This window comes from Rutidosis leptorrhynchoides, chromosome 11 (genome assembly GCF_046630445.1).
Source record: "Rutidosis leptorrhynchoides isolate AG116_Rl617_1_P2 chromosome 11, CSIRO_AGI_Rlap_v1, whole genome shotgun sequence".
NCBI lineage: Eukaryota > Viridiplantae > Streptophyta > Magnoliopsida > Asterales > Asteraceae > Rutidosis > Rutidosis leptorrhynchoides.
In genome coordinates this window covers 312846701-312873197 of record NC_092343.1, presented here as the reverse complement: position 1 = coordinate 312873197, position 26497 = coordinate 312846701, and the positions used below count along the sequence as shown (strand labels likewise).

The following is a 26497-nucleotide window of genomic DNA, read 5'->3' as shown; positions in this document are numbered from 1 at the left end:
GTCTCGGGTACTGATTGATCAAGCTTTCTTACTTACTGCTTATGTGATGCTACTTGGACTTAGGATCAAGAGATATCGCATTTATTATTCTTGCATTTGAAACAATTACTTTATTGTAATTTCCATTATTGCAACGACATTTTATTTTCCGCTGCGTACTCAATAAAGTTTGTTTTTCTCATATAGTATTGTTCTCGTATTATAATATGTTGGTTTATTTGATATTAGTGACGTTTTCTTCCAGACACTATTTGGAGGACGTCACACTGGCAAATCAGAGACCAATAAAGATTAGGAACTGATCGCCAATTAAATTTGTTAAAGGTCCTAATTTTGAGGAGGAGGACTTCTTGAAACCTGCTGGAAATTCGCAGTCAAAGTATGTTCCTCCACCAAAACGGTCTCCTGATAGAACTTCTGAGAGATCCCCTGTAATCAGGAGATCTCCACCCAGATATTTTAGAAATAGATCTCCACCTGCTCGTAGACCTAGCTTCAATTCCTATTTTATGGATGAGGATATTGAAAATGTGTGGACATGTTTACATTGCGGGTTGGGAGGTCATAGGGCGGTTCATTGTTCTAAACAATTTGTAGCACCCAGAAGGAGGATTGAGCTGAGTCCCCCTAAAAGTTTTCAAAAATTTCGATCAGCTTCTCCTCCTAAGAATCAGATGTCGTCTAGACCTAACTCACAAGGGTCAAGTCAACATGTGATTTATGAGAATCTATCCAAAGCTGCAAACAGTAAAAGGGTAAAGTAAGATAATGTTTATTTTAAAAAACTCTTATATAAAAGCCAAATGTGGGTGACTAAGGAGGGTTCTAATGGGACTTGTGGTTCGGGCACCACTTTCAGGGAAAATGAAATGGTTGTTAATGTAAATGGGAAACCCATTGCCGAAAAGGCATGGGTACCCCCTCAAACACTTGGATTGTTAATAGTGGGGCGTCCAGGCACATGACAGGAAACATGTCTCTGTTGAATGATGTTAAATCTATTAAGGGTGGACATGTTTCTTTTGCTGGTGATCAAGGAGGGTTTATAACTGCACAAGGGATGATTTCAAATTCATCGGTCAGTTTTGACAAAGTGAGCTATGTGAAGGAAATGTCGAACAATCTGCTGTCTGTCTCTCAAGTGTGTGACAAGAGGCACAAAGTTTTATTTGATGAACAACAGTGTTACTTCATGAGGAAAGATTATAAAGTTCCTGATGATATGATTCTTATGACGGCACCAAGATGTCAAGACTTGTACATTTTGGATATGTCGAAGGCTTATGTGAACGCAACTATGGGACATCAGGCTTTTGTGTCCAAAGCTTCTGAACATGAGTCTATGTTATGAAAAGGATGGGTCATTTGAGTTTCAGGAAAATGAACCATTTAGTTCACAATCGTTTGGTGGAAGGGGTAAATGTTAAAGGGTTTCATGATCCTGATGGTTATGTGCCGTGTAAGAAGAGGAAGCAAGCTAAGAAACCACACAAGGCTAAGAAACATCATTCCATTGATACTCCTCTTGAGATGCTTCATATGGACCTATTCGGTCCAGTTAACAAGAAGAGTATAACTGGACACTCCTATTTCTTAGTGGTTACTGATGAATACTCACGGTTTACGTGGGTTGTGATGCTGAAAAGTAAAGCTGATACTTTTAAACAAATCAAGTTGCTGATCACGAGGCTTGAAACGTTGTATAAATTGAGGGTTCGTAGGATCCGAACAGATAATGGGATAAAGTTTAAAAATAAGAAAATGGAAGAGTATTGTAATGAAAGAGGAATTCAACAACAATTCAGTTCACCTTATACTCCTCAGATGAATGCTGTTGACGAAAGAAAGAATCGTACTCTAATTGAGACTGCTAGGACCATGCTGGCTGACTCAGAATTACCAGTTACCTTTTGGAGTGAGGCAGTCTTGAATGCGTGCTATACGATGAATAGAGTGCTTGTTGTGAAACGTCACGGCAAGACATGTTATGAGCTGCTACTGAAAAGAACACCTCACATTAAACATCTCGAACCGTTTGGTTCTCTTTGTATTATAATGGTTAGAGATACAGGTGAGAAATTTAATCCGAAAGCTGTTACAGGTAGGTTCTTGGGTTATGGAAATGCGTGCAAACGAGTTTATAATTTGGAATCGCGGTGTGTTGAAGAATGTACCGAAATTGATATTCAAAGACATGCAGCAATCCCATCTGGTAAAGGGTACACGTGGCAGTTTGATTATGATAAGTTGTTTGATTCATTCAATCTTCCTGAGGATGACTCTGATGAAGAAGAGATAGATGTACAAATGATGTATAACATGCGTCTCTCTACTGAACGTATGTCTGATGTGCATGTGCAATCTCAAGTACCTAAGGCAACTGATATTATAGCACCAGTAACAAGGTCTAATGATGATGACTCGGACTCAGGCGATTCAGTTTCGGCATTAGAAGAATCGACCTTACAGTCTGAGGGGGAGGAAGTTTATCTAGATGAAGTATACGAGGACTTAGTAGTGGAGGAACCGAATAGAACTGTGTTGGAGGAATCGATTCAACATGAGGAACCTATACAAATAGTTATTGTGGATCCTTTACAAACTAATACAGATGATACCACTGAAACAGGCGAACTACGACGGTCTAGCCGTTCAGTATCTTTCCTAAACATTTTGATGATTATGTAATTAACCCTGCAGGTGTTTCAGGGGCTAATACAGGTGAATCTTCTGCTTCAGATGAGCGTGTAACACCCTCTGCAAATGTTGTTACTGCCTTTTATACTGAATTGAATCAGACCAGAAGAATCTTCAGGAATGCGTACTGTACTTTTGTATCGAAAATCGAACCTGAAGACGTCAAAGATGCTTTGCAGTATGATGAGTGGGTTTCATCCATGCAGGAAGAACTTCAATAGTTTAATCACTTGGGTGTTTGGAGATTGGTAATACCGCCTACAGGTTGTAAGCCGTATGGCCTGAAGTGGGTATTGAAGAATAAGACAGATGATCAAGGTATCATGATCCGAAACAAAGCAAGATTGGTTGTTCGGGGTTATCAACAAATTCCAGAAGTTGATTATGATGAGTTATATGCTCCGGTTGCCAGACTTGAGGCGATACGGATGTTTTTGGCATTTGCTTTGTGGAAAGGTTTTAAAGTGTTTCAGATGGATGTTAAGAGTGCGTTTTTATATGGTACTCTTCAAGAAACTGTGTATGTGACTTAGCCACCGGGTTTTGTTGATCCACATCATCCAGAGAAGGTGTATCTCTTAGAAAAGGCGCTTTATGGTCTTCACCAAGCCCCGAGAGCTTGGTATGCTACTATGTCAAACTATATGATAGAGAATGGTTTTAGACGAGGGGTCATTGATCAGACCCTATTTATTAAGGAAAGGGGGGACGACATTATACTGGTACAAGTATATGTGGACGATATCATCTTTGGGTCAACCGATCAAAAAATGGTTGATGAGCTTCAGGACGTAATGCAAAAACGATTTAAGATGAGTTCACTAGGGGCCATTAATTTATTTTTAGGGTTGCAGGTTGACCAAACTGAAAAGGGCATTTTTCTACATCAATCAAAGTATGTAGCTGACATCTTGAGCCGGTTCAAGATAGAAGGTGAACGAATTGCCAAGAATCCTCTGTCGGTGAATCATGGGATTACACCAGAAAATACAGGTTCGAAAGTCAATCCGACTCTATATAGGGCTATTATTGGTTCTTTAATGTATCTTACAGCGTCTCGCCCAGATATCATGGTCGCTACTTGTTTGTGTGCTCGTTATCAGGCACAACCGAATGTGAATCATATGTTAGCAGCAAAGAAGATCATGTGTTATCTAAAGGGAACTCCAAGTTTGAGCTTATGGTATCCAAGAAAGGATGGGTTTGATCTAACGGCATTTAGCGATTCTGATTATGGGGGTTGTAAGAGGGACTTCAAATCAACCTCTGGTGGTTGTCAGTTTCTAGGTAGTAGGTTGATAAGTTGACAGTGTAAGAAACAAACGGCAGTCGCACAATCAACGTGTGAGGCTGAATATATTGCAGTATCAAGTTGTACTTCTCAGGTTGTCTGGATTCAACAACAACTTCGGGACTACGGTTTGCAAATTTCTAACACTCCTATATATGTTGATAATACTGCTGCTATTGTTGTTACTAAGAATCCTCTTAATCATTTTAAGACCAAATACATAGGGATCAAGTACCATTTCATTAGGGACTGTTATGAAAAGAAACTAATAGATGTCCTACAAATAGGTACAACAACCCAAAGGGCTGACTTATTTACGAAAGCTTTCGACCGACCTCGTTTCCTATTCCTGTTAAATGTGTTAGGAGTGAAAGATAGGGTGGAGGTTGTGTCCGACAGGGAGCTATTGAAGTAACCATCCATTCTGTATCTTTTGTATATTAGCATTTTGCATCATTTTTGCATGTTACTTAGTTTATTTTCTGCTTTGCATGTTCATTTTATTTTCTGCTATGCATTTGAAAAAGCAAAAAGATTGTGTTTATTTGCTTTCTGTTAAGTAGAATAGTTGAGAAAATTTGCTTCATCAGAAAATACAAAAATAGTGAAAAATGAAAAAGCCATAAAAATCAGAAAAATCAGAAAATGAGAAGTTGCTATGTGAAAATGGGAAATGACTGTATTACTGAACGTGCATGTTAATCGTTCTGCGTATAAAGTAAGTAGTACATGATTAGTTAATGAATGTTGATAAATTCTGAGGATTGAATTTTGGAATGAGAGGATCACTTGGGCATAAAGTAAATAATCTTGGCAAGGAAATAGTGGAAAGGTTTACAGCGGTTGACGGTAGTCACCTACCTATCACTGAGAATGTATTGAGAAACGATTGTTCAGGGATTCAACAGACGGTTGAGGTTTCCCCTACTACGATTTATACTCTAGTGAAGGATTGCCAAGTAAGTCCCCAAGGTGAGTTTACTCTGTTTGAACATATACCAATTTCTATTTACCTTTATTGCTTGGGCCGAAATGCCTTAGGATAGTCAGTTATCCAAAGGGGGGTGTTCTCACTATGAACGGGTCGAAAAGTGCAATTCTATATCACAGACATTCCATCGATTTGAGAAAGTTATTAAAGGAGACTGCTTCAACGCCAAAGATTAAAGTTACAGTGTGGTTCATTTCTAAGTGTGGTGCATCATCATCAAAGTTGTATTTATTTATTTTAAGTTTGTTTTCATTTATGTTTATGTTTGCAAAGGCAAAAGAGCAAAATCAGAAAATCCAAAAAATAAAAAATATTGTGTGGATTATGTTATTGGTTATTTATTAATGTATATATGATTTAGATGAAATTAAAATGATGCACCACATCAAATACAAAGAATTCGTGCTATACAAGTTTAGACTTCGTGTCTATCAAAAATATAAAGTCTACATGTGAAAGATGATCAAATGCTATGCTGATCAGAACTATTTAAGTTATCTATATTAGAGGGGGAGAAGTGCCAGAGTTTCAGATCTAGAAAACTCAAATCATTCTGTCTATCCTGGAAATCATAATTTTAGCAGGATTTTGCGTATCATTTAAAGGGACGTTTCATCTGTTGTCTGTAATATGGGTTATGCCGATTGATCTATATAGCTGGGGATATCTTCTAGAGGGTATTCTGACTTAGAATTCCATCACCCCCAAAATCATCTTATCATTCCATCATTATTAGATTTCCACTCAAGCATGGGGTTTATAGCGACTGATAACTGTGTTCTTACGGAGTATGCAATAAAATTGAGATAAACAAAGCCTTCTGAATCGAAAGGTATAAGTTTAAGGTAGAAGCTCATGGCTGACAGGGTTGCTAGAAACATCGTGAGATGTTCCTGTTCAATCTAATCGAAAGTACATTGAGGTGATAGCGGACAGCTTCAATTTATTGTGCTCAATTGACTACCTAAAAAATTTGTGCGATCTTAAGTGATGACTAAGTTTAAGATTACTTATCCATGTGCGCAAGTGATTTTCAAAAAGTCTGGGAGGAAAGTCTAATAAGTTTATTGATATTCAAAGACTGAAAGTGTTAATACTTGAAAATATATTTTGGAACAAAAAGTTCTGAATGAATGAATTTAACGATGTGAAAATTTGCAAAACATAGTTCAGTTCTGATCCCAAGAAAAATGTTGATTAATTCATCTTCTCACAAAAATATGTGTTTATGCTATTTTAGCTGTGTAGTTTTATTCTTGATAGTATAATCTGTTTTCATACTTGTGATATTCACCATGCTAGTTTATTGATTTAATTCATCATAATGTATATGCATGCATTATTTTATTTTTCCATAATTTGCATTATAAAATGAAAAAGACAAAAGATTTAGTGTGTTTTAATGCTTTTGCATGTTTCATACTGTATATTTTGCATATCATTTGGTAGTTACTTCATAAACTCTGTATGTGTGGACGAGGGGGAGTAAGCAAGTGTGTAAGTGGTAGTGGAAGAGATCCGTAAAACGAAAAGTTTATTAAGTCGGGTATTAATTTATTTGACTTAGGTTAAAATGCTTTTGGATCTGGAAAAGATGAGTAAAGTTGAGATTTTATGGACTAGTTTACATAAGTGAGTTGAATTGGTTGAGAATTAACGTTAGATAAACGAGAATTGGAAAATTAAAATGATAATGTTTTTTTGCAACCGGACGGTTACACAATGCAACCGCACGGTTACACCATGTAACCGCCCGGATAAGTGTAATTTGAGGGGTTTTTGGACTTAAAATCTAACCGCACGGATACATATTGCACCCGCACTGTTACATAATATTGGGCCGGATACAACCCTCCAATCGCACGGTTGCATGATGGGTATAAATACCCAAACTCAGAACCGTGGGTTGCTTGTGCTCTCATTTGGTTAAGTGTTAAATTCTTCAAAAATTGCAAAGTGTTAAGGGGAGCTTTTGATCTCGTTTTTCCGATTCTACTTGTGTTTCTCATCAATTTCATCTATAACAGGTTCTATTTCATCCATTAAATCTCTTGTTTTAATTAGTTTTTATTTTTCATGAACTTAAGATCAATACAGGGAGTATTAATGTGTTTTAACTAAAATTGTTGTTTTAAACATGTTAATCTGAGGTATTAGTTGCTATTACAATGATTTACTTGATGATCAATACTCGTTTTGGTGGATTTGGGTTTTTGAAAACCCTAACAGTTCGGATGAATGCAACCGCACGGTTGCACCTTGCAACCGCATGGTTGTGCTTGCAATCGAGTATTATTCTGTGCATCCGCACGGTTGCACAGCAGATTCAAAGTTCACATATTAATCAGTTTTTGTTTAATTTGAATTGTTAGTTCAATGTGTTGCTTTAACAATCTTTAAGGTTTGTGTGTTATAGTTCATTTCTATGGCAAGCAGAGCATCGCGCAGGGTGTCTCAGAGTGAAACTGAGAGTGCTATCACACAACAAAGAAATTTGATTGCTGGTCGTGCTATCCTTACTGTGTGTCATGTGAGAGCTCAACCAGGGTTTACTGCTTACTGGAGAGGGATAAGTGCTGGAGCATTTATTCATAGAGATAGAATTTATTACCCTAAGCTCATTAGGGAGTTTTATACAAACTTTGAGTTTAACGAGAGAAAAGTGAAAAGTATTCACCTGAATATGTTTGGGTATCCCTACGACTGGACTTTAGAAGAGTTTGCTGAGATACTAGATATTCCAGATGGTGATTTTAAGTTCTTTAGCATGAGTAAGGATATAAACACTGCTCTAAGAAGTTCTGCAACATGTAACTTGTTTTCTTCTTTTGGGTTTGTCTCTGGCTTGTGTAAATCTGGGTTCAAGTGGCCAAGAAGCGGGCCAGTAATCATTCGAGAGGAAAACATTCTGGATGAATACAGACAGATGATGAGAGTCATCAAGAGAAATGTTATGTTTAGAGATGAGGATGATTTAGAGCTGACTGTGACTGAAGTTCTAATGTTAATGTGTTTGATTAGTCAAATTCCTTTCAACTTTGCTTATGTTGTAGCGAAAAAGATGGTAGGTCTGCGTGTGTCTGCTGATCGAGGTTTGCCTTATGGGTTTCTGCTGAACAATTTCTTTGATGATGATGATGAGTTGGTGCATCCAACAGATGTGGAAGAGGTGGAAGCTGAGGTCTTGTATGCAGCCTAAATGTGTATTTGATGTTGATTGTCTTTTGGTGATCTTTTGATGAAACTTTGTTTGTGTAATATTGGTAACTCTGTCTTTTGATTATGGCATGATGGTATGTAAATTATGAAATTGATGGACTAGGATGTTTGAATATGATTAGATTAACTTGTTATGCTTATGATATCCATGCTTAATGTCTATCTTATGCTCTTGTTTTCATGAACTGTGAACTTGAACGTTTTCTTTTGGATTGAGTTCGATTTGGTTGTAATAACTTGATTTTAATGTTTTAATTTTTATATTGTTGAATGTGTTTGACTGTGTGTTTAGTTGTATTGCAGGGAAAGTACAGTTTGTGATTTTAGATAATGAACTGGGTCCTATGGGGAGTTTGTTGGTGCATAATTAGTCCCCGAGTTCATTATGATCATGTTAATAAGCTTAATCGTTTAGCTTTCTCTGCTGGTGTGCAACCGCACGGTTTACAGGATGCAACCGTACGGTTAGAACATGCAACCGCACCGTTGCAAGGTGCAACCGCACGGTTGCAACGTACAACCGCACGGTTGCAACGTGCTGTGTGTATTTAATGAGTATTTCGGGTTCATTGTTAGGGTTACGTATCCTAGCCTATTCTACACGTACAATCCGATTTTCTGGTGTTCTAGCATTCAATATAGTCGATCTTTAACATATCTAAGTCAATTTTATCATTAAGATCAAATGTTTTCATTGAGTTTTGAGTATAAAACTCAATAACTAAATTTTTCGCACTCGTTATTGAATCTAAGATCTTTTAATCCTGTTTACACGATCCTACAAGGGTCTTTGCAAGAGCAGTCAGTAAAGCCTGCTGTTATCAAAGGAACAATCACATAAGGTCACTATGATACAAACTAATTTATATTCAAACAGTCATCATAGGATCACGTCACTTTCATTACAGCTATTATAACAACAGAATGATAATGTTATTAATATTTTCAAATAACCTAGGACAACACTTCCAGAATTTTTTAATTAATGTATATGTATATAGAATATTTACAATCAGTCTCTGTTTCATGTTTGAATATTCAAATCTATCAGTCAATACATCTTATTCTTTGTTAGCAGAAAAATAATATCCATTTTCGTGCTTGGAGATTACCTAATTAATCAATACCATCCCTGGAGATGGACCAGGACCCGAACCCATAAAAAAATAATCTTTAATTACTAAATGGTATTGTTTATCCTAAACTTCCATAACGGGCAAAGGCAATCTATATTCGCTAACACTTTTTACGCCATGCCCGATTCCAACGCTCCCATCTATGAAAAGTAAAACAATAGTTTGAAGAGAGTTTTAACTTTCAGTGGGATGATAACAGGTAAAAATGTATTTCAGTGTCATTTTTAGTGTAATTTACAGTGTTATTTTATGTCAATTGAAATGGTTTTTGATGTCGATAGAAACATTATTTTAGTAACTCCGTGTGGAAATTTCCTGGATCATTAAAGTTTGACACGACTTGCAAATGTCCTTCTGTTGACTTGTAAGTTGTAACCGTGAGTCAGTGACATTTCTTTTTTTAATTAACCAGGATCATTAAAGTTTCTTGTTTTCCACATCATATTAGCAAGTTGCAAACCATGAGTGTGGTGGTTGAATGATTATGACCCTGGCCTTCCATAGTAAAGGTCATGGGTTCGATTCCAAGCACCTACAGTTATCCACTCATGGCCACGGAGGTTCGCCTGCAATGACTCCGGGCTGCTCGCGTAGCGAGTAGTCGCCCTGGGATTAGTCAAGTTGACCGTTTGAATACCCAGGTTAAAATTTTAAAAAATTAGCAAGTTGCAATGTCCAGTGTCCTATAGTATTATTTTCTTTTAATTACTTTTCTACCTTTCCAGCTATAGCTCAACAATCAAATGGTTCCGTACCAGTTGGTTCATCCCTCACAGCAACTGACGATAACATCAGATCATGGATCTCATCTTCGGGCGATTTCACCTTTGGCTTCCAACAAATTCAGGGAAAAGATTTATTTTTGTTATCCATATGGTATAATAAATTACCTGTTGGTTGTGTGAAGGATATCAAAACAACAAGGAAAAGAAGAAAAAAAAGGCTGATTTGGATTTTGCAGTGGAAGCGCGGCGCGGCCCTTCCTTGGCGCGGCGCGGCTATAGCCTGATCGGCTGATAATTCTAGAATCAAGTTTTCTTTTTCCCCTAAGTTGTTTCCTTGCCTATATAAACATCTCATTGTAACCCTAACATGTGTGCACGAAAATTATAGTGAAAGATATCTGGTTTGCGCCCGTGGAGTAAACCCTTCTCCGTGTTTTGGAGTTGTGATATAACCACGTTAAATATCGTTTCGTTTATTTATCGTTTCATGCTTTATTTTATCGTTTGTCGTTGTGGGTTTGGTGATTGGTTTAAATCACCGGTCTTGTTTGGGTCCCATAAAATCCTAACAAGTGGTATCAGAGCCAGGTTTCGAGTGGGAGCGATGGCGATTTGAAAGCATGGTGAATGAACGACGAGTTTTGTACAACATGTATCGAGATCAAAGGGCTTAGTTGTTAGAAGATCGCGAAGAACTCATGAGTATGTCTATGTACTCATGAGATAATCTATTAAAATTGGTCTATGATTATAATAGGTTATCGTGGTGGTTCGCGGTGGTAACGGGGTCGGTGGTCGAATCGATAGGTTTTGTTGTAGAAGAGAGATTTTTCGAAATTCGGAATTCTGGCGCAGCTGTGGTAGAAAATTCGTAGCGATTTCGTTAACCGTTGGATCTCCATGATATTTTAACCGTAGGTGGAAGACTCATAAATCTGGTTGTGTACCAATTTTGAGAGTGATCAGACGGTTGGATTTGGAGATAAAATATTCCGAAGTTGCAGTAACTCGGTTTAGAGTTTAATTGCAGAGCTGTGGTCGAAAATTCATGTAGGGCTCGTTAACCGTCGGATAGTCTTGAAATTTTTTCTGTAGGTGGTAGACATGTAGGTCTAAATCATATCCAAAAATCATAGCGATCGGACCGTTCAATTTGGAGTTATATTTTTTCAAATTTTGCAGACCCTTTTGGGGTTTGTTTGCGCAGCTGTGCGAGAAAATTAATTGTGGGTTCGTCTACCGTTGGATCGAATTGAATGATACATAGAAGGCTAACATGTAGATCACAAGAAGACTAGAAGCGATAGTGGTTTGGGCTGGTGGTTCTACACACACAGATCTAGTTGTGGCAAACATTCGAGGTTGATCGGACAGTTGGATTTTCAGTTATGATTTTTCGAATTTGGGCTGTTTCAGGGTTGAACTTTTTCGGGTTTGATGACGCGAGTGCGAGAAGGTTTTTTTGTCTCGTGAAACTTCAAGCGATATGACTTGTGTTTTCAAAGATGCTGGTTTGTTATGGGAGCTCAGGAGGTTGTTTTTATCTCGGGTTAGAGCAGTTGGATAACGAACAAGATGCATCGAGTTGAAGTCAACAGTGGGAGTTATCGAGGAAGTTTGTTGCTTGCGTGTTATGAAACTGTGTGACTAAGTGTATGGTCGGATATTTCAAGATGATTGGAATTTGATGGAACTTGAGCTTTCTAGGATCGTTGAGGGTGTCGGGAACTCGGTTGAGTTTAGTAATCGACGGAAGTTATCGAGCTAGTGGGAGTTAGTCAACTAGTAGAGTGATGGGGATAATTATGCGACGTTGTTCTCCAAAGTTCTCAAGATTAGTGTGATGATTCCGGGTAACACTAGGGCTTCAAGTACTTGTTTTACTCTCCGATGACAAAGAAATTTGCGACTGACTGGTGGTACGAACCAAGTTTCTTCTCGAGTAGCCGCAATTTGTTTCTTACTTGTACAGTGGGAGCGTGCTTGGGATGAGAATATGAGTTTGTGAAATTCATAGCTATGAGAAAGTCAGTGTACCAGCGAGGAAGCGGAAAGTTGAAAAGTTAGTAGACTTCAAGGTGGTGGTGACGTTCTCACTAGGGTATCTTGAAGAAGAGTCTACAAAGGCGTCTGTTAGAGTTCCTTTTTTGTTGGTGAAGGAAATCATTGATAGAAGGTGAAATCCTGTACGAGGGTAATCATTGACATGTGTGTTCGGGATTGGACATATCTAGAATGATTGGTGAGGCGGTGTAGTCTCATGAAGAATCCTATATTTGAAGTGTCGCATACTTCAATTGGTCTTCTAGTGTAAGAAGATGATCTTCGTGTTAGAAGATGGTGGCGATAGAAACCGAGATGGCCCAAGCTAGTAACTAAGAGATTGGATTATCGGTCAGCGGTTTTTTTGGTGTCGAAAGACTTCACTTGTTCCAAGGTTATCGAATGAAGTGCGGCGTGATTCTGGTGTCTCATCCGGCGGTATCAAAAAGAGTTGGTAATCAGCTAATCTGGAGTTATTGTGGGTTGTTAAAGAAACATAGTGACGGGTTGGCGAAGGTTGTGTTTAGATCATCCTTCAAGTGGGAGATTGTTGGTTGTGTGAAGGATATCAAAACAACAAGGAAAATAAGAAAAAAAGGTTGATTTAGATTTTGCAGTGGAGGCACGGCGCGGCCCTTCCCGGGAGCGGCGCGGCTAGGGCCTGACGGGTTGAAAATTCTAGAATCAAGTTTTCTTGTTCCCTAAGTTGTTTCCTTGCCTATATAAACATCTCATTGTAACCCTAACATGTGTGCACGAAAATTATAGTGAAAGATCTCTGGTTTGCACCCATGGAGTAAACTCTTCTTCGTGTTTTGGAGTTGGGATATAACCACGTTAAATATCGTGTCATTTATTTATCGTTTCATGCTTTATTTTATCGTTTGTCGTTGTGAGTTTGGTGATTGGTTTAAATCACCGGTCTTGTTTGGGTCCCATAAAATCCTAACATTACCCAACAAGACCATTATCTGGTATCCACAAGCAAATCCTATCGTGCCCAGAGGATCGAAAATTGAGCTAATCAACGAGCGTGGGCTCGTACTCACTAATCTTCAGGGTAGAGAGGTATGGACTTCCGGATCGTTATCCAATAATGTTTCATATAGTGTCATGAATGATACGAGTAAATTTGTGATCGTTGGTAGTGGTTCTAACAAGATATGGGAGAGTTTTAATTTTCCGGCGGACACTTTGTTGCCAACTCAGATTATGGTGAGAGTGTTGGTCCGTTTAAGGATCATAAACAACCATATTCGAGCAAAATCAAAGACGGAAGAGATAAACACGATGAATCAAACATAAATCAATATTATTAATATAAAACGTTACACTTACAATTGATTTAAACGGAAAAACATCGGTTGGCCAGGGGAGATCGAGCATGATCTCCCTTATGCATGGGAATCGCCAAAACGGCTCTTCTAAATTAGGGTTCTAGCATGCCCCCAATTAGGGTTCTACTCTGTTGACCCTAAAACACACATGAAACTGATTTATATAGACGACCTAGGCTTAGGTTACCCTAATGGTCCTATCGACATGAACGATCCAATAGTCGGCCCAACAGTCATATATGCTCCTGTAACTGATCAGTTTCACGCGTGTAATACATCTAGGTGTACAATGTAAGAATAAACGTTATTCGCCCATCGACGGCCATACAAAATATGCATCAACAGAGAGGCGGAGTGATTAATTCAAGAATGAGCGAAACAAATTTCACTGGTGGAAGATTTCAGCTACGCCTTCTTCAAGACGGAAAACTTGTTCTTAATTCTCGAGACGTACTTTAGAATTTTGCGTATGAGGCTTATTAAAATCGAATAATACAATAGACGTTTCCAATTCAACGAATCCTGGTGACCAATTGATCTTTGATGTAACCGGTTACATGTATATATTGAAAAGAAATGGCCAAAGATCGACTCTTACTCCAAGAGAAACACTACCATCAGGTGATTATCATCATCGAGCTACACTTTCATTCGACGGGGTTTTTACGCAATACTATTATCCGAAAATTTTTACCGGGAACACGAGCTGGAGCGTTTCGTGGTTAGAGCCTGAAAACATATGTGGTGATATCATCGGACTCGAAGGTAGTGGGGCTTGTGGGTTAAACAATGTTTGTAGCCTTGATGGTGCTAGACGGCCAAAGTGTGAATGCCCACCAGGGTTATTGTTGTTAGATCCTAACGATCCGTATGGCGACTGCAAGCTAAACTTTACTACAACGTGCGATGAAGATGTGTCAAGTTATAAGGGAGAACTTGATTTTGTGGAGCTCAATAAAACCGATTGGCCACGATCCGATTATATACACATGGATTTAACTAATGAGCAAGAATGCAAAGATTCATGCTTGAATGATTGTTTTTGTGCGGTGGCGGTTCATGATGGTAACAATTGTTGGAAAAAGAAGCTTCCTATAACAACCCTCACTTTTTGACTTCTGAAATTACTGAAATAACCCTAGGGTTTACTGTCTGACTATACGTATTAATTATTTAAGGGTTGTTATATACACAATCAATTTAACGTTAACCAAATAATAAACTTTTATTCGACACTCACTGCTAATTAAAATTTATGCATTTCAGTAATATTATTTATAACTATTAATCTATAAGTAATAAATAAAAAGTGTCATTTATATAAATAATAAAACAATTGGGAACTAAATAAAAATAAATACAAGTCATGAATTAGTAAAAAGAAAATAATACTTATCATGTAAAAAAAAAAAAAAAAAAAAATAATAATAATAATAATAATAATAATAATAATAATAATAATAATAATAATAATAATAATAATAATAATAATAATAATAATAATAATAATAATAATAATAATAATAATAATAATAATAATAATAATAGTAATAATAATGAGACTAAAGAATCTTAAACAATTACATCCTTATGTTGACTAAAAATAAAGTATAAACTAGTACATCCTTATGTTGACTAATTATAAACTAGTACCACCTTTTGTTGACTAAAAAATATAAAACAAAATAAAATCATTAATTAGAACATCCTTATGTTGACTAACACTCTAATACTTGCACTATATAAACTCCTAGTTTCTCATTCACAAATCACACCAAAATCCTCTCTAAAAAAAACAATCTCTCCCTCTCCCTCTCTTGTGGTATTCGGATCTTCAAGCTTGTTCTTCGTGTTCTTCAAGAATCTTCAAGGAGTTCTTCAAGATTTTCAAGGCTTTGATCTTCCATCTTCATCGTGTTCATCTTTTCTTTGTTAATTATCTTGAATCTTCAAAGGTATAACATAAACCCTAAACTATTTACATAAACTTTAATCTTTGTTAATTCATATTCATATTATAAACTTGTTATCCATAAACACACCTAGATTTATATATACATATATACATGTAAAAAATATATATATATATTTTTATATATATATACATATATATATAAATTATATATACATATACATATTAAAACCTTAAACCCTAATACTACTTATACTAGTACTTAACATGTATACACTATTACTATTACTAGCACCTATAACCTACTACTTATATTGTATCACACAAACATTTTGGGATATGTATTAGAGATGTATAGATCTTCGAACTTTCTTGACGAATGGTTTCTACGAGATTCTAGGCAGAGGGTTTGGATTTCCGATTTAAAGGGTCCTTTGGCTCAAGCCCCTAGATCTAAATTAGCCATTCGAAGGGAAAGGGGTGATTGGAAGCTTATCTAATACGGCAAGTATCCTAAAATGGAAAACACTCATAAAAGTAGAAACTCTCTAGTCATAGAAACTTAGTAAAATAAGAAACTTTCTAAAAATGGAAACTTTATAAAAATAGTAACTTATTAGGAATAGAAACTTAGTAAAACAAACTATAATTAAACACATACTTAAACTTAAACATGGGCAAAACACTTAACTACTCTTAAATGTCAATAGGTTGACTTTCCTGCTCACTCGTTCAACTCTTTATTCCGAGGAATAACTCTCTCTCTACTTACTAAGGTGAATTCATAGCCCCACTCTTTATTGCTAGCAAACTTACTTACTTTTATTGGGGTGAGACACATGCTTTTACTATTTACAATCTAGACACAAGTACCAACTGCTAAAACTATGCTATACCCGGCTATGTCCGACTAAGTCCCTACAGTGATATTTTTAAGTGCTGCGGCATGCTTATTTATTGGGTGTAGGCCTATCGGGAGTAACTTCCCCGATACATTTGACTCAGTCTTTGTATTACTTGATAATGAAATTTAAATCGACAAGGACAGACACAACTTGTCATGGGGCAAACTTGAACGTTTAGTCTAAATATCACGCACTGGCATAACTTTTGATCCTGCGGGAGATCAACGTTACAAACTAAATCTTGTGGTCTAAAACAACGATAACTACTTTTGGTAAACCTATGAACTTCACTCAACCTTTTTGGTTGACACTTTAGCATGTTTTGTCTCAGGTGCCGTTTGATTCAAGCTTTCTTATCTACTACTTATGTGATGCTACTTGGACTTAGGATCAAGAGATATCGCATTTATTACTTCTGCATATGAACAATTACTTTATCGTTATTTCCATTATTGTAATGACATTTCATTTTCCGCTGCGTACTCAATAAAGTTAAATTTTCTCATTTAGTATTGTTCTCGTATTATAATATGTTGGTTTATTTGATATTAGTAACATTTCTTCCAGACCCTATTGGGAGGACGTTACAGATTGGTAACAGAGCATAACCAGGCTGTTATAGAGAACCAGGATTGCATTTTTATGTATGCCTTACTTGCTAGCTAGGGTGCCTTAGCAATCTAGGAAACTATAACCTTTCCTTAGACTTAAAGCACTTAGGATTGCCTTATAATCTTAACAATCATGCTTTACCAAACTTGACTTAAAGATTCTAATCAAAGTCTCTTTCCTAATGTAGGACTACAACTTTCCTTGACCATAGTGCCTTTAATTGTTGCCTTTAACTGTTAAATGCTACACTATATTTTAGAAACTTTACTTATCTTAGAATGCCGAGCTATTCTAAGAACTCTGCTCACTTTCCTGAGTACTATCCAATTACACCACCGCATCTAAATGCGACACAATGATTTCAGAAATTCTTGACATTCATAAGTCATCTATCATGGTTATGTGTATTACATATGTATTACATGAAATATTATCCATGATTTTGAAACTCTTATAATTGTTACTACTCACACTCAAACGTATATAACTTTCTGTTATATCACGTACCTATATGCCTTATGCCTTTATGCATCGGTTTACGAATCAAAAAAATGTCATTTGGGTTATCACAGTATATGAATTGAAAGTCTTTAATCAAAAGATTATTAGATTACATACTTATCACTTTATGATCTCGACACGTCCTACTGCCATTATTAAAGTATAGACACATCATATCTTATTATATCTTATCGTATCTATCCCAATAGATTTTGTCTAAACACTTTTCCTAAATTCCCTCCGTAAATTATGGAAATCTTTTTGCTATATACACGTATTCAAGGAGACGAATATATCATCCAGTATTCAACACTAATCTCATATCAAAAACCCTAATTCCAAACACATAATATGGATTCCTCGAACTCTTCGAGCTCCAATGGCAGCGTAACCGGAATGAACCAACCAATCAGCCATTATCTATTTTGGATGAATTGGGGATGGGTTCTAGTAAACTTAATCAATGGAGACAAGAAGAAGGTGATCCCTTCCACCAACCGAATTCACCTCTTGGTGAAGAACCTGAAGCACTTACTGGCGAACCCGTTCGGAACACTATTTTCACCCTCATTTCCAGGATATCCAGTCACGAATATATAATATCAAAAATTTTAGATCTTATTTATCCACTTGTCCGAACCGCCAATCATCCCGGAATAATAGAAGAAGTCAACGAGCTTCGCGCTCGAGTAGTGGCTCTGGAGAATATGGTGCGAAACCTACGAACACCAGTAGTAGCACCAGCAGCATAACCAGTACCACCAGTACCATCGGCATCACCACCAACATCACCAGCTTCACCAACGACAACATCCGCATTCCACGCCTCAACATCACACTCAGTACCTCAAACATCAACATCATACGCCCCATAGATACCAAGGAATATTAGTAATAATGAGTTAAGATGTATTGACTTATTCTTCCTGAAGAATTACATATGTATACTTTATATATATGGGTTGGAACAATAATAAATCTTTTCGTGCTAAGCTATTACGTGTGAATCTTAACTAGTATGTACTACATGGTTAATATGCTATGATGTACATCTTTTGTTAATAACTTAGCAATCGTTAATCATTGCTTCAACACAATAAACTTCATTTCGTAATAAACCAAGTGTATTACTCAAATACATGATTGATTGTATACTTTAATTTTCGATGTACTCGAAACTTTCTAGAAAACATCATTAGTGCCTTATTGTAACAGACTGAAACCCGGGCTAGTTGTAAGTGGACTATTTTGCCCTTAGGGTTTGTGTAAGTCTTAAGTGCTTTTTATTTAAATTATTTAATTAGTGTTTTATTATATTTATGTTGTGTCCAGTTTGTGACAAGGGTCCCAGAACAGGTTTGTTTATTTTATTTGGACCTCGTTTGGGTTACCTAATCCTGTACGAAAGATATCTGATAACTGGTAAATACCCGTGTGTTGCACAGTGTGGGAATTAATCCCAAATATGTGACTAGTGTACTGCCTTCTTCTTTCCCTTTTCTAGAATTTTCCCACACACCCGTACCTTCATCCCTCCCACCTAACCAAACCCTAATTCTCCATTGTTGATCTTGAGCTCGAATTGGTCTTGAAATCACGTTCTTTACACTCTACTGATTCTTTTAAGGTATGAATCATGAGCTTTCATGATCAATTTAGTGTTAAAATGGTGTTTTTAAGTGTATTTGTTCATAAGCTTGATTTTGTGTCAAAATCCATGGATTTGATGTTGTTATGGTCAAAACTTTATGGGTTTATAGTCTATAACATGTAGTAATTGAGTTGTGGTAAGTTTTGGTGTCGAAAACGAGCTCTAGATCGAGTTTTGGTGAATTTAGCTTGAAGTCCGTAGGTTGTGTTCAGAATCTGCAGATGATGAACACAGTCGGCCGACTGTCGGTCGACAGTCGACCGACTGGCTAGTGAACCGACCGACTGAGTTCGACTTTCGGCCGATTGTGGTGATACCAAATAAGTCGACCGATTAGGAAAGTCAGTCGACCGGTTGTGTCAAAAGTCGACCGACTGTCTATGTCAGTCGACCGATTGAGGAGACAGTCGACCGACTGTGTGTACAGGGCAGAATGTTTTACCAAAGTGCTTTTTTCTAGCCGTTATGCTGCCCGTTTATATTTTGGTGTTCAGGATGTAAATTTTGAAAGTGCATAAGTGTTAAGCATGAAAATTTTAGCGAACGCATTTTTTTATGAATTTGCTATAATTCGCTGTCAGTGTGTCTAATCTTGATGGGAACACTATTCTAACTTGGTTTTTGCTGTTCTCAGGAGATAAGGACAAGGAAGAAGCTCAGAAATAATAACTGAGCAGTTGCTGGTAATTGGTGAGTGGGTCTATCTACGGATAGAGTTTAAGTAGCATATCATGCTACTGTGGTTGACTCTTTTACCATGCATAGTGTAGGAATTGCCATGATAGAATAATATCGTTTGCCTGATGTTGTATGTGAATTATGTGTACACTGTGTGAATGACACCAGTCGGGCCTAGGGAGACTGGGGACTCGAGACCGTGCCTAGGAGAGGTTAGAGTCCGTATGAGGTCAACCGTGCCTAGGGGAGGTTGGGTCCATAGGCTACTGATTGTGGAGTATAGTGTGAATGATGCATCCCCTGCATCTGGATAACTATACTGTGAATTGAGTAGCAGGGACTATCGGTAGACTCAGGCCCGATCAGCTGGGAGTCGTGTGCTCGTACAAGCCGCCGATCCTCGTATTGTCTTATTGTCTGCTAGTTGGTAGTTAGCAAGTGTTACTGTTAGTATATAGCTTGTGTGTGACTTAAGCTATATCTGTTAGATAGATTCCATTCACTTAGCGGTGCGCTAATCCCCCACATATTCTCCCCTTGCAGGTTTAGGTACTGCTAGTCGGGAAGGGTGCTATTGCAGAAGACATGTTTGACAACCCAACTCTGATGTGGACTTTTGTATAAATAATGTTTTGTGATAACGTAACACCGTTGTGTAAACTTAAACGTAATGACGTGACTTATATTGTGTTTATTATTAAAGTCTTCCGCTGTGTTTAAAAAAAAAATGGTCGGTGTTACACTTATGAATTTCTCAAGAATTCCACGAGCACCAACATCATATACCGAAGTATATCAATAACAATGAATGATGAAGTATTGATTCATAACTTCATTAGCGAAATATTTCACGACAATTATGAAATCTATAAAGGTTTTGGAGATTATTTATTCTCGTTTCAACAGCAAATCAAATGAGTTTAATGTTATATTAACTCATTAAAACCATGATTACATCTTAAGAATACATATATGAACGTATATCTTCTCTTTTGTACAAACTGTTAATTGTGAAAAATATTTTAACGGGTAGGTAAAACCCGAGAGATATTCATATCTTATATAAATATGTTACATTGTACATTCTTCCATTCTGATTCAGCAGTTGTTAACTATACTACTTACATTCACATGATATATGTATATGTTCACCAAAGGACAACCATTTTCATACAAATTCAGTTACATATTCTGATTTTGACATATCGGAACTTAAGTAAAGCTTTAGCAAGTGTTATCTTCCTAAAGATCACTACATTCATGAATTATATTCATTAGTATTCTATGATGAATTATCACATCAAACCACCGAACTTACCATTCCTTACTTTTGAAAATCACAACATTTATTCGTCAACCGTTAGATCCATTGATGGATGCATCTTACACTTAAACACTTCAAATTCAAAATTCTTAAAAACATCCTTTGAATCTTGACGATCATAATTAGCGTTTAATCATCTAAAAACGAAATTTCTTGAAACCATCTCGGATTGATAACCGATGATTCAAATATGGCTGCATTAATTGCAGAGGAAACAGAAAAATTGTAGATGGTCTTAAGGGCCAACAGTTTGATAATAAAGAATGGTACGTTGGAAAAGCTCAAAAGAAAATTTGGAACTGAAAAACGGATTGAGCTAACCATAGAGGAGACCAAGGACAAACACAAGGTCCAAACCCTATATTCAAAGAATCCAGGTAATTCTGGATCCGGTGAAATCTTTAGAGAATATCTTGCCCCGAAGTCATGTTAAAAGCTTGCTGAAAATTTTTCTTCATCAACTTTCGAACTTAGAAATTCCAAAATATCATCATAAATATCCTCTATATTTTGGAAGATATCTTCATAACGATTCATGTCCGCAATTAAGTATCTCTTTGCGATATCTTTATAAAGGAAACTGTTTTAGTTTCTATATTCTGTAAAATTCGAGTTTAAATTATAAATGCTTTGAAGAAGTGTTGGCAATTGAAGCATGAGTTAGTATAATATAAAGACGTCAGGCCAACGTGATTATATTACAGCAAGTCATGCTAAGTTTTTAATGGAAGATGATGATTCATAGATTTTATAATCATCATTTGCCATGTTACACGACTCTTACATTCTGTTTAACTTCTAAACATATCAAGAAAATATTTTTCTTGATGATTCGGTCTTTTTCGGATATTCTGGTAATATGACAAATCAAATCGTGCTATTACCTTTCCTTTCTACTTTATATATTATGATCATTCGAAACTTCATACCTATGAATTCTGGACCATTACTCGCTTGACTTGAAGTCGGGAAGAAGAAACAAAAGCATAAAGCTCCGACATATAAGGGAAAATATAAAGCCCGATAACGACTCCGAAATTACAAACCGTGTATATCAATACGTATAGCAATATAAAGACACGGGATAATTAAAAACACTATAACCCCAAGAGCATAGTAGAAGTAAACAGATTCCTCTGGCGGTAAAAGAAAAAGAAGAATGACTGCAAATATGGTCAATATAATAACCAGGATCAGAACTGGATTAAGCATTTTCTTAATCTTTTGGAAGTTTGAAATGAGGAAGAAAGTATAGAAGTGGTGAAGATAATGAAACGGAAGAAGCTAATTTATAGAAAAATTCCAAACACAACAATCGAGACAATCCACCGCATTTAATTAAAGAAAATCTCAAATTCCTTAATTACCGGATAATCAAATCTTATAGATTACGAAGATTTCTTTTAATTCCTTGAATTCAGGAAATCAATCGTGACTACGTCAAAAGTTAAGGCGAACATTTAATTTTCTCATTTCACTCTTTTATGATAGCTTCGTTTATACTCTTCCTATAAACGAATCGTTTTATCCATATTATTCAATAGTGATAAAACTTTATTTTTCAACTTATATTCATCATTAAAATATTCTTGTTGTAAACAATGAAGATCTCTATCAAATTTCATGACTGTGGTTTTCACGAACTCCTCTGTGTTTGTCTGCCCTAATATTGTGGCATAAAATGCTCAAGGTTTTAAATGAGCTCAATACTATTCATAACATATTTCATGTATCCAATTTACTGAAATGACTTGTATAACATCATCATTTTGAATGATCTTCGCATTAATGATAAAATGCACTTCGTTGAAGAATCTATAGAAATCATGGAAGGAGAGGTCAAACAAACGCGTAAAAGCAACATACCTATCATTAAAGTCTGTTGAAATTCACGTAGAGGCCCCGAATATACCTGGGAACGCAAAGATCATATGAAACGGAAATATCCCCATCTCTTCTCAACTGTTGATGCATCCGAGAAGTCTACCTAAAACTTCGGGACGAAGTTTTTATTAACGGGGAGGTACTATAACAACCCTCACTTTTTGACTTCTGAAATTACTGAAATAACCCTAGGGTTTACTGTCTGACTATACATATTAATTATTTAAGGGTTGTTATATACACAATCAATTTAACGTTGACCAAATAATAAACTTTTATTCGACACTCACTGCTAATTAAAATTTATGCATTTCAGTAATATTATTTATAACTATTAATCTATAAGTAATAAATAAAAAGTGTCATTTATATAAATAATAAAACAATTGGGAACTAAATAAAAATAAATACAAGTCATGAATTAGTAAAAAGAAAATAATACTTATCATGTAGTAAATGTAAAAATAATAATAATAATAATAATAATAATAATAATAATAATAATAATAATAATAATAATAATAATAATAATAATAATAATAATAATAATAGTAATAATAATGAGACTAAAGAATCTTAAACAATTACATCCTTATGTTGACTAAAAATAAAGTATAAACTAGTACATCCTTATGTTGACTAATTATAAACTAGTACCACCTTTTGTTAACTAAAAAATATAAAACAAAATAAAATCATTAATTAGAACATCCTTATGTTGACTAACACTCTAATACTTGCACTATATAAACTCCTAGTTTCTCATTCACAAATCACACCAAAATCCTCTCTAAAAAAAACAATCTCTCCCTCTCCCTCTCTTGTGGTATTCGGATCTTCAAGCTTGTTCTTCGTGTTCTTCAAGAATCTTCAAGGAGTTCTTCAAGATTTTCAAGGCTTTGATCTTCCATCTTCATCGTGTTCATCTTTTCTTTGTTAATTATCTTGAATCTTCAAAGGTATAACATAAACCCTAAACTATTTACATAAACTTTAATCTTTGTTAATTCATATTCATATTATAAACTTGTTATCCATAAACACACCTAGATTTATATATACATATATACATGTCAAAAAAATATATATATATTTTTATATATATATACATATATATATAAATTATATATACATATACATATTAAAACCTTAAACCCTAATACTACTTATACTAGTACTTAACATGTATACACTATTACTATTACTAGCACCTATAACCTACTACTTATATTGTAGCACACAAACATTTTGGGATATGTATTAGAGATGTATAGATCTTCGAACTTTCTTGACGAATGGTTTCTACGAGATTCTAGGCAGAGGGTTTGGATTTCCGATTTAAAGGGTCCTATGGCTCAAGCCCCTAGATCTAAATTAGCCATTCGAAGGGAAAGGGGTGATTGGAAGCTTATCTAATACGGCAAGTATCCTAAAATGGAAAACACTCATAAAAGTAGAAACTCTCTAGTCATAGAAACTTAGTAAAATAAGAAACTTTCTAAAAATAGAAACTTTCTAAAAATAGTAACTTACTAGGAATAGAAACTTAGTAAAACAAACTATAATTAAACACATACTTAAACTTAAACATGGGCAAAACACTTAACTACTCTTAAATGTCAATAGGTTGACTTTCCTGCTCACTCGTTCAACTCTTTATTCCGAGGAATAACTCTCTCTCTACTTACTAAGGTGAATTCATAGCCCCACTCTTTATTGCTAGCAAACTTACTTACTTTTATTGGGGTGAGACACATGCTTTTACTATTTACAATCTAGACACAAGTACCAACTGCTAAAACTATGCTATACCCGGCTATGTCCGACTAAGTCCCTACAATGATATTTTTAAGTGCTGCGGCATGCTTATTTATTGGGGGTAGGCCTATCGGGAGTAACGTCCCCGATACATTTGACTCAGTCTTTGTATTACTTGATAATGAAATTTAAACCGACAAGGACAGACACAACTTGTCATGGGGCAAACTTGAACGTTTAGTCTAAATATCACGCACTGGCATAACTTTTGATCCTGCGGGAGATCAACGTTACAAACTAAATCTTGTGGTCTAAAATAACGATAACTACTTTTGTTAAACCTATGAACTTCACTCAACCTTTTTGGTTGACACTTTAGCATGTTTTGTCTCAGGTGCCGTTTGATTCAAGCTTTCTTATCTACTACTTATGTGATGCTACTTGGACTTAGGATCAAGAGATATCGCATTTATTACTTCTGCATATGAACAATTACTTTATCGTTATTTCCATTATTGTAATGACATTTCATTTTCCGCTGCGTACTCAATAAAGTTAAATTTTCTCATTTAGTATTGTTCTCGTATTATAATATGTTGGTTTATTTGATATTAGTAACGTTTCTTCCAGACCCTATTGGGAGGACGTTACACTTCCTCTCTCTAATGGATGGACGAACGAGTCACTTAATACGAAAGCTTTTTTAAAGTTTGTGAAAGGGGATCTTCCTCGTCATAGCCCCGCTCAATTTCCGAGAAAGAAGAATGACCAAACAACTTTGATAACTATAGGAGCAGCCCTTTTAGGTAGTTCTGTTTTTGTAAATGTCATATTACTTGTCATAATTTGTCGTGGTTTCTTTCTAAACTACCATAAGAAGTCTAGAACTTGTAACCTAGGGGATAATGTTGCTGAAACCAATCTGGTTTATTTTAGATATAAAGAACTTGTTCAAGCTACTAATGAGTTCAAAGATGAACTCGGAAGAGGGTCTTTTGGAATAGTGTATAAAGGGCTAATCGGAACAAATAGTGTGGCGGTTAAGAAGTTGTATAATAGAGTTGTTGAAGATGGTGAGAAGGAATTTAAAACTGAGGTAGGTGCTATTTTGAGGACGCATCACAAAAATTTGGTGCAACTTCTTGGCTACTGTGACGAACGTGATCAACGGCTTTTAGTTTATGAGTACATGAGTAATGGTACTATGACTAGTTTCTTTTTGAAAACAATAAACCGTCTTGGAACCAAAGGAGCCATATAGCATTGAGCATTGCAAAGGGACTCCCGTACCTTCATGAAGAGTGCACCACACAGATCATCCACTGTGACATAAAGCCGCAAAATGTACTTCTTGATGATTACTACAATCCCCGAATTTCAGATTTTGGGTTAGCCAAGCTTTTGAAAATGAATCAAAGTCGAACAAATACAGGAATAAGAGGAACAAGAGGATATGTGGCTCCTGAATGGTTTAGGAACACTGCGGTAACCACAAAGGTGGATGTCTATAGTTTTGGTGTGTTGCTACTAGAGATAATTTCATGCCGAAAGAGCCTGGAGAAATTTGAAAGTGGTGATGAGTGTGGACCGGTCTTGACTGATTGGGCATGGGATTGCTATCAAGAGAGAACTTTGGATGCATTTGTTGAGAATGATTTAGAGGCCTTAGATGACTACAAGAACCTAAATACATTCATGATGGTTGGTCTCTGGTGCATACAAAAAAATCCGTCTCTGAGACCGATCATGAGGAAGGTTGTTCAGATGCCTGATGGAGTTGTTGAAGTCAGTGAGCCTCCATCCCCATTTCCTTTATCTACTACCTCAATCTGA

The 26497-nt window shown here is 36.1% G+C and overlaps 1 pseudogene; it reads left to right on the top strand.

Moving 5' to 3' along the window:
• The first annotated feature begins 3020 nt into the window (after window positions 1-3020).
• On the top strand, window positions 3021-26497 carry LOC139875660 (G-type lectin S-receptor-like serine/threonine-protein kinase LECRK3; annotated as a pseudogene).